Source organism: Schistocerca serialis, unplaced genomic scaffold, assembly GCF_023864345.2.
Source record: "Schistocerca serialis cubense isolate TAMUIC-IGC-003099 unplaced genomic scaffold, iqSchSeri2.2 HiC_scaffold_1196, whole genome shotgun sequence".
NCBI classification, from domain to species: domain Eukaryota; kingdom Metazoa; phylum Arthropoda; class Insecta; order Orthoptera; family Acrididae; genus Schistocerca; species Schistocerca serialis.
The window spans coordinates 1262501-1272500 of record NW_026047399.1 but is presented as its reverse complement, the minus strand read 5'-3'; the positions used below and the strand labels follow the sequence as shown (position 1 = coordinate 1272500).

The 10000-nt window shown below is 57.4% G+C and overlaps 1 non-coding gene across 1 annotated transcript in view; it reads right to left on the bottom strand.

Moving 5' to 3' along the window:
* Positions 1–54, bottom strand: part of LOC126435010 (small subunit ribosomal RNA) — a 1910-nt gene extending 1856 nt beyond the window's left edge. The window contains exon 1 of the ribosomal RNA XR_007579664.1: positions 1–54. This exon is cut by the window's left edge and continues 1856 nt beyond it. This is a non-coding gene — a ribosomal RNA (small subunit ribosomal RNA).
* Between the last annotated feature and the right edge of the window lie 9946 nt (positions 55–10000).

Genomic DNA, 10000 nt, shown 5'->3' with positions numbered 1-10000 from the left:
GCATGGCTTAATCTTTGAGACAAGCATATGACTACTGGCAGGATCAACCAGGGAGCTGCGTCAACTAGAGCTGAGCAGCCGGCCGCCCGGGAGTGTGTCCCGGGGGCCCGCGCGAACACGCAAGCGTCCGCTCAATTATTCTGCAAACAGGAGGAGGCTGAGCTCCCCTGCACCATACACCTCGAAACCCTCTCAGGTCCCGGCGGCGCGCAGCGCCGTCCTAAGTACTTGGTCGGGTTCGAGAGAGGCGCAATCGCCCGGAGTTTGGCGAGTAGACGCTTTAGGTGCGACCACCCGTGCTCCCAACTGAGCTTGCCGCTGCCGACAGAGGCCCGGGAGCGTGCTGTCGTGGCATTGCCGGCGGGAGACAACACGCGCCACCTACGGTGACCGGCAGCTCCAACGCCAGCGCCACAGAAGGACAAAAGCCCCACTTGGGTGCCGAAGCGAACTCTCCCAGCACAGCGCACGCGCCAACACGTCCGCACAGCTGCGATACAAACCACCTGCGAGAACCGCAGAGGCGACCGAGCAGCAGACGGCGTCGCGGCGCCGAGCGCCGGGCGGCGGCGCATCCTCAGCGCACACAGTCCTCAATCGGACCAGCACACTGCAGATGTCCACCGCGCTTCGCACCGGGCCCGCGAGGACCTACTTTGGCCGCACGGCGCCGCGTGCAGGGTGCGCCGGCGCGCAGCTGCGCCGCCTGCCGCCTCCGTCGGCCGGCGCGCCTGCCACTGGCCGCCCCCACCAGCCGGCTGTAGCGCGTGCGCCCACGCACCGCGCGGCCAGCACGCCGGGAGGCCCCCCCTCACCGGCCGGGGACGGTCCCACCCAGCCACCGCCGCGTATCGCTTCACACCCAGATGCCATTCACGTTCGTGGGCATGGTGGGTATCGCTGGAACAACCGGTTGGTAGCTCAACCGATCGTCGCCATCACTGATTCACCTCTAGCGAGAACAACCGCACCACAACGGTTTACCAGTTGTTCATTTGCGTAACGTCACCAGCAAACGTAGGCGTCCATCGCCATTTGCAAATTCAACGATTGTTGCATGCCTGTGTCAGGTGTCACGACACACTATGTCTGCCCACATACACGCAACAACATGTGCACGCTTCGCGAACACGTGGAAGGTGGCCCCCGTACGTATGCGATGTCCATTGCGCGAACGACTGTCAACCGGCCTCTGTCGCATGTCGCAGATGTGGAACGCAGTGCACCATGCTATCACGGTGTGTGAGAAGAGACGACTACGTCTGACAACACGCGCCACTACATCAACAGACGGCTCATGCTGATCGCCATCCAGGGCATACCACACTGCAATCCAGCTCTTATAGGGCGACGACACGTAGCTGAGTGCACAACATTTGGACCGCATGGTTCGCCGTTGTTGGCGCAGTCGTTGTACGGTCACATGTACCACGATGTATCATTCAGTACATGAGGACCAATGTGCAGTACAGTGTGTGATTTGGACGTACAACATCAGCGGACAGTTGACACAGGCCGTACCACAGCGTAGGCTAAGTGCTTCGCCATGCGAATGCCAATGAACAACTGCAAATGCCAATGAACAACTGCAAATGCCAATGAACAACTGCAAAGGGCATTGAGCATGTACGTCCTGCTGCCATCCACATTAGTGTATAGCTGCAAGGTGTTTAACATGAAGCGATACACTGGGGACCGGGCAGTGCGAGTAGCAAACTATATTGCGGGGGTTGCAGTTAGGCAACACTACACTAATTTAACGCGTCGTATGACAATTACAGAGCAGGTTAAGGCCCAACGTGTGTTGGGTTAAGGCCCAACGTGTGTTGGGTTAAGGCCCAACGTGTGTTGGGTTAAGGCCCAACGTGTGTCGGGTTAAGGCCCAACGTGTGTCGGGTTAAGGCCCAACGTGTGTCGGGTTAAGGCCCAACGTGTGTCGGGTTAAGGCCCAACGTGTGTCGGGTTAAGGCCCAACGTGTGTCGGGTTAAGGCCCAACGTGTGTCGGGTTAAGGCCCAACGTGTGTCGGGTTAAGGCCCAACGTGTGTCGGGTTAAGGCCCAACGTGTGTCGGGTTAAGGCCCAACGTGTGTCGGGTTAAGGCCCAACGTGTGTCGGGTTAAGGCCCAACGTGTGTCGGGTTAAGGCCCAACGTGTGTCGGGTTAAGGCCCAACGTGGGTTACGCTACGGCGCAACGTGGGTTACGTTAAGGCGCAATATAGGTTACGTTAAGGCGCAATATAGGTTACGTTACGGCGCAATATAGGTTACGTTAAGGCGCAATATAGGTTACGTTAAGGCGCAATATAGGTTACATTAAGGCGCAATATAGGTTACGTTAAGGCGCAATATAGGTTACGTTAAGGCGCAATATAGGTTACGTTAAGGCGCAATATAGGTTACGTTAAGGCGCAATATAGGTTACGTTAAGGCGCAATATAGGTTACGTTAAGGCGCAATATAGGTTACGTTAAGGCGCAATATAGGTTACGTTAAGGCGCAATATAGGTTACATTAAGGCGCAATACAGGTTAGGTTAAGGCGCAATACAGGTTAGGTTAAGGCGCAATACAGGTTAGGTTAAGGCGCAATACAGGTTAGGTTAAGGCGCAATACAGGTTAGGTTAAGGCGCAATACTGGTTAGGTTAAGGCGCAATACAGGTTAGGTTAAGGCGCAATACAGGTTAGGTTAAGGCGCAATACAGTTTAGGTTAAGGCGCAATACAGGTTAGGTTAAGGCGCAATACAGGTTAGGTTAAGGCGCAATACAGGTTAGGTTAAGGCGCAATACAGGTTAGGTTAAGGCGCAATACAGGTTAGGTTAAGGCGCAATACAGGTTAGGTTAAGGCGCAATACAGGTTAGGTTAAGGCGCAATACAGGTTAGGTTAAGGCGCAATACAGGTTAGGTTAAGGTACGACATAGGTTAGGTTAAGGTACGACATAGGTTAGGTTAAGGTACGACATAGGTTAGGTTAAGGTACGACATAGGTTAGGTTAAGGTACGACATAGGTTAGGTTAAGGTACGACATAGGTTAGGTTAAGGTACGACATAGGTTAGGTTAAGGTACGACATAGGTTAGGTTAAGGTACGACATAGGTTAGGTTAAGGTACGACATAGGTTAGGTTAAGGTACGACATAGGTTAGGTTAAGGTACGACATAGGTTAGGTTAAGGTACGACATAGGTTAGGTTAAGGTACGACATAGGTTAGGTTAAGGTACGACATAGGTTAGGTTAAGGTACGACATAGGTTAGGTTAAGGTACGACATAGGTTAGGTTAAGGTACGACATAGGTTAGGTTAAGGTACACATTGTTGTAAGGAAAGGTTTAATGGGGGGGCGGGGCGGCCGGTTTGTTGATTGTGATTATAGTAAGTGGATGCCTGCGGCATCATCTGATTTGCCACGTCAGGATGCACCTTTGGCTCATGACAGGCGGCGCTCTCATTCCATGCTTGTGGCAGACCTGTGTCTTTCATTCCTGCCATTGTTTGTGTGCTGTGAGAGGAGGCAGTATTGTGATGTTGGGTGCACCCCTGTGTAGGACATGTGTGGGTGTTGGTGGCTTGGCTGAGCAATGGTGGTTGTCGGGTGGGTGGGATATTCTGTTTTCTGAGTGGACCTCCCAGTCTGGTTATGACAGTGTGGATTGTCTAATGTGGCGGAGAGGATGCACTGGGTGTTGTTCCATGCTGGTGCTTACATATTGTCTGTGTGCGTGTTACAGGGAGAGAGTAGTGCGTGATAAGGGTGTGTGGCTGACGTGTGGTTGTGATTGTGAGCAGAGTCTTTCAGCATGTATACGGACAGTTGTATACATTATCTGTATTCTGATGGCTCTATCTATTACTAATCAGCGCCGTGTATACGTTTAATCCGGTTCCAGTCGAAACTGTTGTATCTCTGTACATTAGTGACACGGCGAGCCCGCTATGTAGTTACTCGTCTCGGCAGCTTCCACCGGTGTATGGCAAATGATTATAAGGAATCAGTCTAGTCGTCAATACCGATGGTGTGACGTCACATGTCTGGGGTGGGGGACGCTGCGCCCTTCCGGTGGGTCATGGCCTAGAAAGACTCTTCCCACGCAGGGGGGCGTGGACTGTCATTGACTCTTCCGAGTAATATACTTGCCGTACGTTTTTGCGACTGCGAGTGCAACGCTCACCGGTACCGACATGGATGGAGCGCCTCCTAGCTGACCGCTCAGCATCGGCATTCGTACAGAGAGCAACACGATCGCGTCTCTAGCTCGTAACTGGTACAGCTCGCAGCTCATGTATAGGGACAGCGGGAATGTCGCATATTGGACGTACCTCTTTTTTTTTTTTTTTTTTTTCCTTTATTGTAATTTGGACACCCCATACAAGGTGGGCTGGCAGCGGAACAGTGTACTCCGCTCTTCAGCCATAAGCAGTACAAGAAAAAAGAAAGGGAGACAGACAAGTAACAGAATGGCGGTTAAAAAACAGGAGATACAATAGTTAAAAAACATGAAGCCGTTCACACTTGACGAAACAAACAAGAAAAACCGTCGGCACTGGGCACAAACACTGACGAGGTAGATAACACACGTGAACGAAGGAGCGTGGACGGCGAAAAACACTGAGGCACAGACACGACGGCACAGACACTAATCCGAGGGCGAAGATCTCCGGCGCGCGAAAGTTCACGATGCGTGTGCGAGTCCGGGGACCTGCCAAGAGAGGAGGAGGAGGAGGAGGAGGAGGAGGGGGAGAGGGAAAGCGAGAGGGGAGAGCAGGGACGCCACGGGCTGGGGAAAGAGGGGGGAGAGAGGAAGGGGGAGGGGAAGCCCGGAAGAAGAGGGGTGGAGGGAGGGGATGGGGGAAAAGGAGAGAGAAGGGAAGGGAAGAGAAAGGAGGGAGGGTGCCGCAGGGAAAGGACACCAGGAGGGAGGGGGGGCAGGGTCAAAGTTGATAGGAGGGGTAGATGGAGGGGACGAGGACATCATCAGGGAGAGGGAGCTGGCGGAAACCACCTTGGGAGAGGGTAAGGAGGGTGGAGAGATGGAGACCGGGTGGGACATGGGAGTACAGGCGCGGCAGCGGGCGGGGGTGGGAGAGGATCGGGGAGACGAGCGGGTGAGGAGGATCGAGTTTACGGGAGGTGTAGAGGATTCGTAGCCTTTCGAGGAAGAGGAGGAGGTGGGGGAAGGGGATAAGGTCATACAGGATCCGCGTGGGGGAAGGGAGACGGATGCGATAGGCAAGGCGGAGAGCATGGCGTTCAAGGATTTGGAGGGATTTATAAAAGGAAGGGGGGGCGGAGATCCAGGCTGGATGGGCGTAACAGAGGATAGGGCGGATGAGGGACTTATAGGTGTGGAGGATGGTGGAGGGGTCCAAACCCCACGTTCGGCCGGAAAGGAGCTTGAGGAGACGGAGTCGGGAACGTGCCTTGGCTTGGATTGTCTGGAGATGGGGAGTCCAGGAGAGGCGACGGTCGAGGGTGACGCCAAGGTACTTAAGGGTGGGGGTGAGAGCGATGGGACGGCCATAAACGGTGAGATAGAAATCAAGGAGGCGGAAGGAGGGAGTGGTGTTGCCTACAATGATCGCCTGGGTTTTGGAAGGATTGACCTTGAGCAACCACTGGTTGCACCAAGCGGTGAACCGGTCAAGATGGGATTGGAGAAGGCGTTGGGAGCGTCGCAGGGTGGGGGCAAGGGCAAGGAAGGCGGTGTCATCGGCAAACTGGAGAAGGTGGACAGGGGGTGACGGCGGCGGCATGTCCGCCGTGTACAACAAGTACAGAAGGGGGGATAGGACGGAGCCTTGGGGCACACCGGCGGAGGGGAAAAAGGTGTAGGAATCGGTGTTATGGATGGTGACATAGGAAGGACGGCGGGAGAGAAAGGAACCGATCAGACGAACGTAGTTAATGGGAAGGGCGAAGGTTTGGAGCTTGAAGAGGAGACCGGAATGCCATACGCGGTCATATGCGCGTTCGAGGTCAAGAGAGAGGAAGATTGCGGAGCGACGGGAATTGAGCTGTTCGGAAAGGAGATGAGTGAGGTGAAGGAGAAGATCGTCGGAAGAGAAGGACGGCCGAAAGCCACACTGGGTAACGGGGAGGAGGCGGTGCTGGCGGAGATGCTGGTGGATGCGGCGGGTGAGGATAGATTCCAGGACCTTGCTGAAGACCGAGGTAAGGCTGATGGGACGGTAGGAGGAGACGGCGGACGGCGGTTTGCCAGGTTTGAGGAACATGAGGATACGGGAGGTTTTCCACAGGTCGGGGTAGTAACCGGTGGACAGGACTACAGTGTAGAGCCTGGCCAGGGTGGAGAGAAAAGAGACAGGAGCTTCACGAAGGTGACGGTAGGTAACACGATCGTGACCAGGAGCGGTGTTGCGTTTGGTGCGGAGTGTATCGATGAGATCCTGTGTGGTGATGGGGGCATTAAGGTCCGTGTGTGGAATGTTGTCCAAGTACTGGAAACCAGGAGCGAGGGGAGGGACAGAGGGGTCAGTTCGATCGCGGATATCTGGGAAGAGGGAGTAATCGAACTGGGGATCATCAGGGATGGAAAACACATCGGACAGGTAGGAGGCAAAGTGATTGGCCTTACTAAGGGCGTCAGGGAAGGGGTGATCATCGTGGAGAAGAGGATAGTAGGGGGAGGGTTTAGTTCCGGTAAGGCGACGGAAGGCGGTCCAGAACTTGGACGAGTTTATAGGGAGGGTAGCAGTTAAACGGGTGCATGTCTGTCGCCAGTCCCGGCGTTTCTTGGCCGCGAGCAAATTTCGAATGTGTCGCTGTAGTTGCCGGTGGCGTCGTAGGGTGTCCGGGTCACGCGTGCGGAGGAAGGCACGGTAGAGACGACGGGATTCACGGAGGAGGAGGACGGCCTGTGGTGGTAAGGTAGGACGGTGGGGGTGGACGGCAACAGTAGGGACGTGGGCCTCCACGGCCTCAGACAAGGTCTGCTGGAGAAAGGAGGCGGCATGGGTGACATCATCGGGACGGCGGTAGGCGAGAGGGTGGCTATCGACCTGAGTGGAGAGGGTATCCCGGTAGGCATTCCAGTTGGCACGGGAATAGGCATGGATGTACTTAGGGGGAGGGTCATGACGAGGGTCGGGGCGGGGGCGACGGCCGTCTGACACGGTGAGGAGGACAGGGAGATGGTCGCTACCAAGAGGCTCCAGGACATCCACCGTAATGCGACCAAGGAGGTTGGGGGAGGAGAGGATAACATCGGGAGTGGAGTTGGATTCGGGACGGGTGTGCTGGGGGATGGGGATGAGGTCGCCTTGAAGGGAGGAGAGGAACCGATGCCACCGCCGTAACTGGGCAGCGGAGCGACTATGGATGTTGAGGTCGGCGGCGATCACATAGGAGGAGAAGGTACGGTCGATGTGGGAGAGGAAGTCGAAAGGAAGAGGGGCGCTGGGGCGGACATAGATAGTGGCACAGGTAATGGTAAGGCCGGGGAAGAAGAGACTAAGGATCAGGTGTTCGGTGGGGTCGGGAAGGAGAGGCTGGAGCCGAACGGGGATCTGGCGGTGGTGGCCAATGGCAACTCCGCCACGCGCAACTGGGAGGGGATTATCGGAGCGGTGGAGGAGATAGGGGGAGGTGTGGATGGAGTGGTGGGGTTGGAGGAAGGTTTCATTAAGGAGGAAGGCATCCACACGGTGGGTAGCAAGGGTGTGCAGGAAGAGGTTCTTGTTGGCGGGAAGGGAGCGGATATTGTTGAAAAGGATACGATGCTGTCGCGCCATTGGAAGGACTTAGACGAGGGTGTCAAGGCGGGAGAAGGTGAAATGGGCCTGGTTATTGGAAAAGGTGGCGTACATTTTAAGGTGGAATATGGAACGGGCGGCGAGGGAGATCTGTTGTAAGGTGTGGGGGCGCTGAAAGGGATGGACGTTTTGGAGGACAATGGTGAGGAACCTGATGATGTCCTCAGCAGTGGGGGGGGGACGAAGGGAATTGCCAGGAGGGGTGGGGGCGTCCAGGGGACGGACAGGGACGGTGAGTTCAGGAGTGGTAGGAGGAGGTCGGGCTTTACATTTTTGGGAGTAGGTGGGGTGGGGGAGGCTGCAGGTATTACAGGAGGGAGGGGATTGGAGGTTGGGGCACTGCCGGAGGAAGTGCGCTTGCCGACAATGCGGGCAGGTGGGGGCCTCGCGGCACTCGGCTGTTGGATGTGCATTGTAGCGCAGACATCTCTGGCAGCGCAGGGATTGAGGGGGGGAACGGGAGGGGTCGACTTTGAACCGCTGATTGAAGAGGAGGGCACCCTCCTTCAGGAGACGGTCAATGGAGGGGGCGTCCTCAGAGAAAACCCGCATAAGGCGGGTGGGGCCGGTCGCGTTGAAAATGCGGCGGACTGCCCGCACCTCCAGGGTGGGATGGGCCTTCAGCTCCGCCAGCACCTCCTCCTCCGTGATCGACGGGCTAAGCCGAGTGATCACGGCGGTGAGGGTGGGCGGGCGACGCGGGGGTTGGGGTTGGCGGGTAGGAGATGGGGAGGGAGCAGGGGTGAGGGAGGCGTGAGGACCAAAACGGGTGATGGGGAGGCGGGAGAGGATGTCAGTATGGAGAGTTGGGCTGGGGGAGGAGATAAGAACAGAATCCCGTCTGGGAGTAAGGAGAGAGATGGGGACGCCAGGGAAATGTTGGCGGAGGAGGAGGGAGAGATTCCGGGCCTCGAGGAAGGAAGGATCGGGACGGGACAGGAGATATTTGTAGAGACCGGGTGGGGAGGAGGAGGAGGAGGAGGAGGAGGTGGAGGGAGCGGGGCCTGGTGGGGAGACGTCCATGGCATTTTGGGGTGGGGATGGCGGGCGGGGTGGAGCCTTTTTAGGAGCAGAGGAAGTGGAGGCGCCACTAGGGCGTTTGACAGCGGCAGATGGGCGGGTGGTGACAGGAGGGACGGGAACGTTGGGGAGGTGGTGGGAAGGGACAGGTCCCGGCACGGACGCAGCAGTCGGCGCCGGAGATAGTGACTGTGACGGTGCAGGCGAATGTGGCAGTGATGGTGATGGTGACGATGATGACGGTGGTGGCGGTGATGGCGATGGCGATGGGGAGAGCTGGGCGTGGGCAGTGGCCCGACGGGCCACCACCCTAGCCGGAGCTGCAGTGACAGGCTGGGGGAGTGGGGGGAAAGGATCAGAACGAGAGGAAGAGGCGGGAGATGGGGAGACAAAGAGCGAGGGCGAAGGGATAGAGAGGAGGGGAGGGATGGAAGGAGGGGGGTGGGATTGGGCACACCAAGTGATAGTGGTGGAGGCGGCGGAAGGGGACGTATACACGATGGCGGTGGTGGTAGTAGTGACGGTGGTGGTGGGGGCGGACATGACGACAAGAAGAAGAAAGAAAAACGCAGCACTAAAAGGACAGGACACACACTGGGGGACGACGGACGGCGACGGCGACGGCGACGGCGACGGCGACGGCGAGAGGCAGGGACGCTGCTGCCGCGGACGGGGCCGGGGCGGCGGCGGCGGCGGCTGCGGCTGCTGCTGCTGCTGCCGCTGCTGCTGCTGGCTGGACTGCTGCTGGCTGGACCGCTGCTGGCTGGACTGCTGCTGCCACCGGAGGGCGGGCGGGCTGGCTGGCTGGCGGGCTGGCGGGCTGCGGGACCACTGCTGCAGGCCGGGACCGGGAACTGCTGGCTGGCTGGCTGGCTGGCTGGCTGGCTGGCTGGCTGGCACCTGGAACCCCTAACACTTCGATTAGCGCGAAAAAGGCACAATCGAAGGACGGTAACCTCGCGGTGTACCGCCGGAGATGGACGTACCTCTTCATGAAACGCATGTTATAGGGGTGGATTGCACATTGCGACTGCGGGAAAAGTCCGCCGTTCATCCGCTGGAGTTGCGAGTTGGGCGGTTGGAGTGGGGCGCAGGTGGAGTGATTGCCGGTCCACGATTTCGTGCGGCAGAGGCGCTGGCGTTGGGGTGCTGTGGTCGACAGAGGACGCAGGCTTTGTGGGTGGGGTCGAAAGATGGGCACTGTG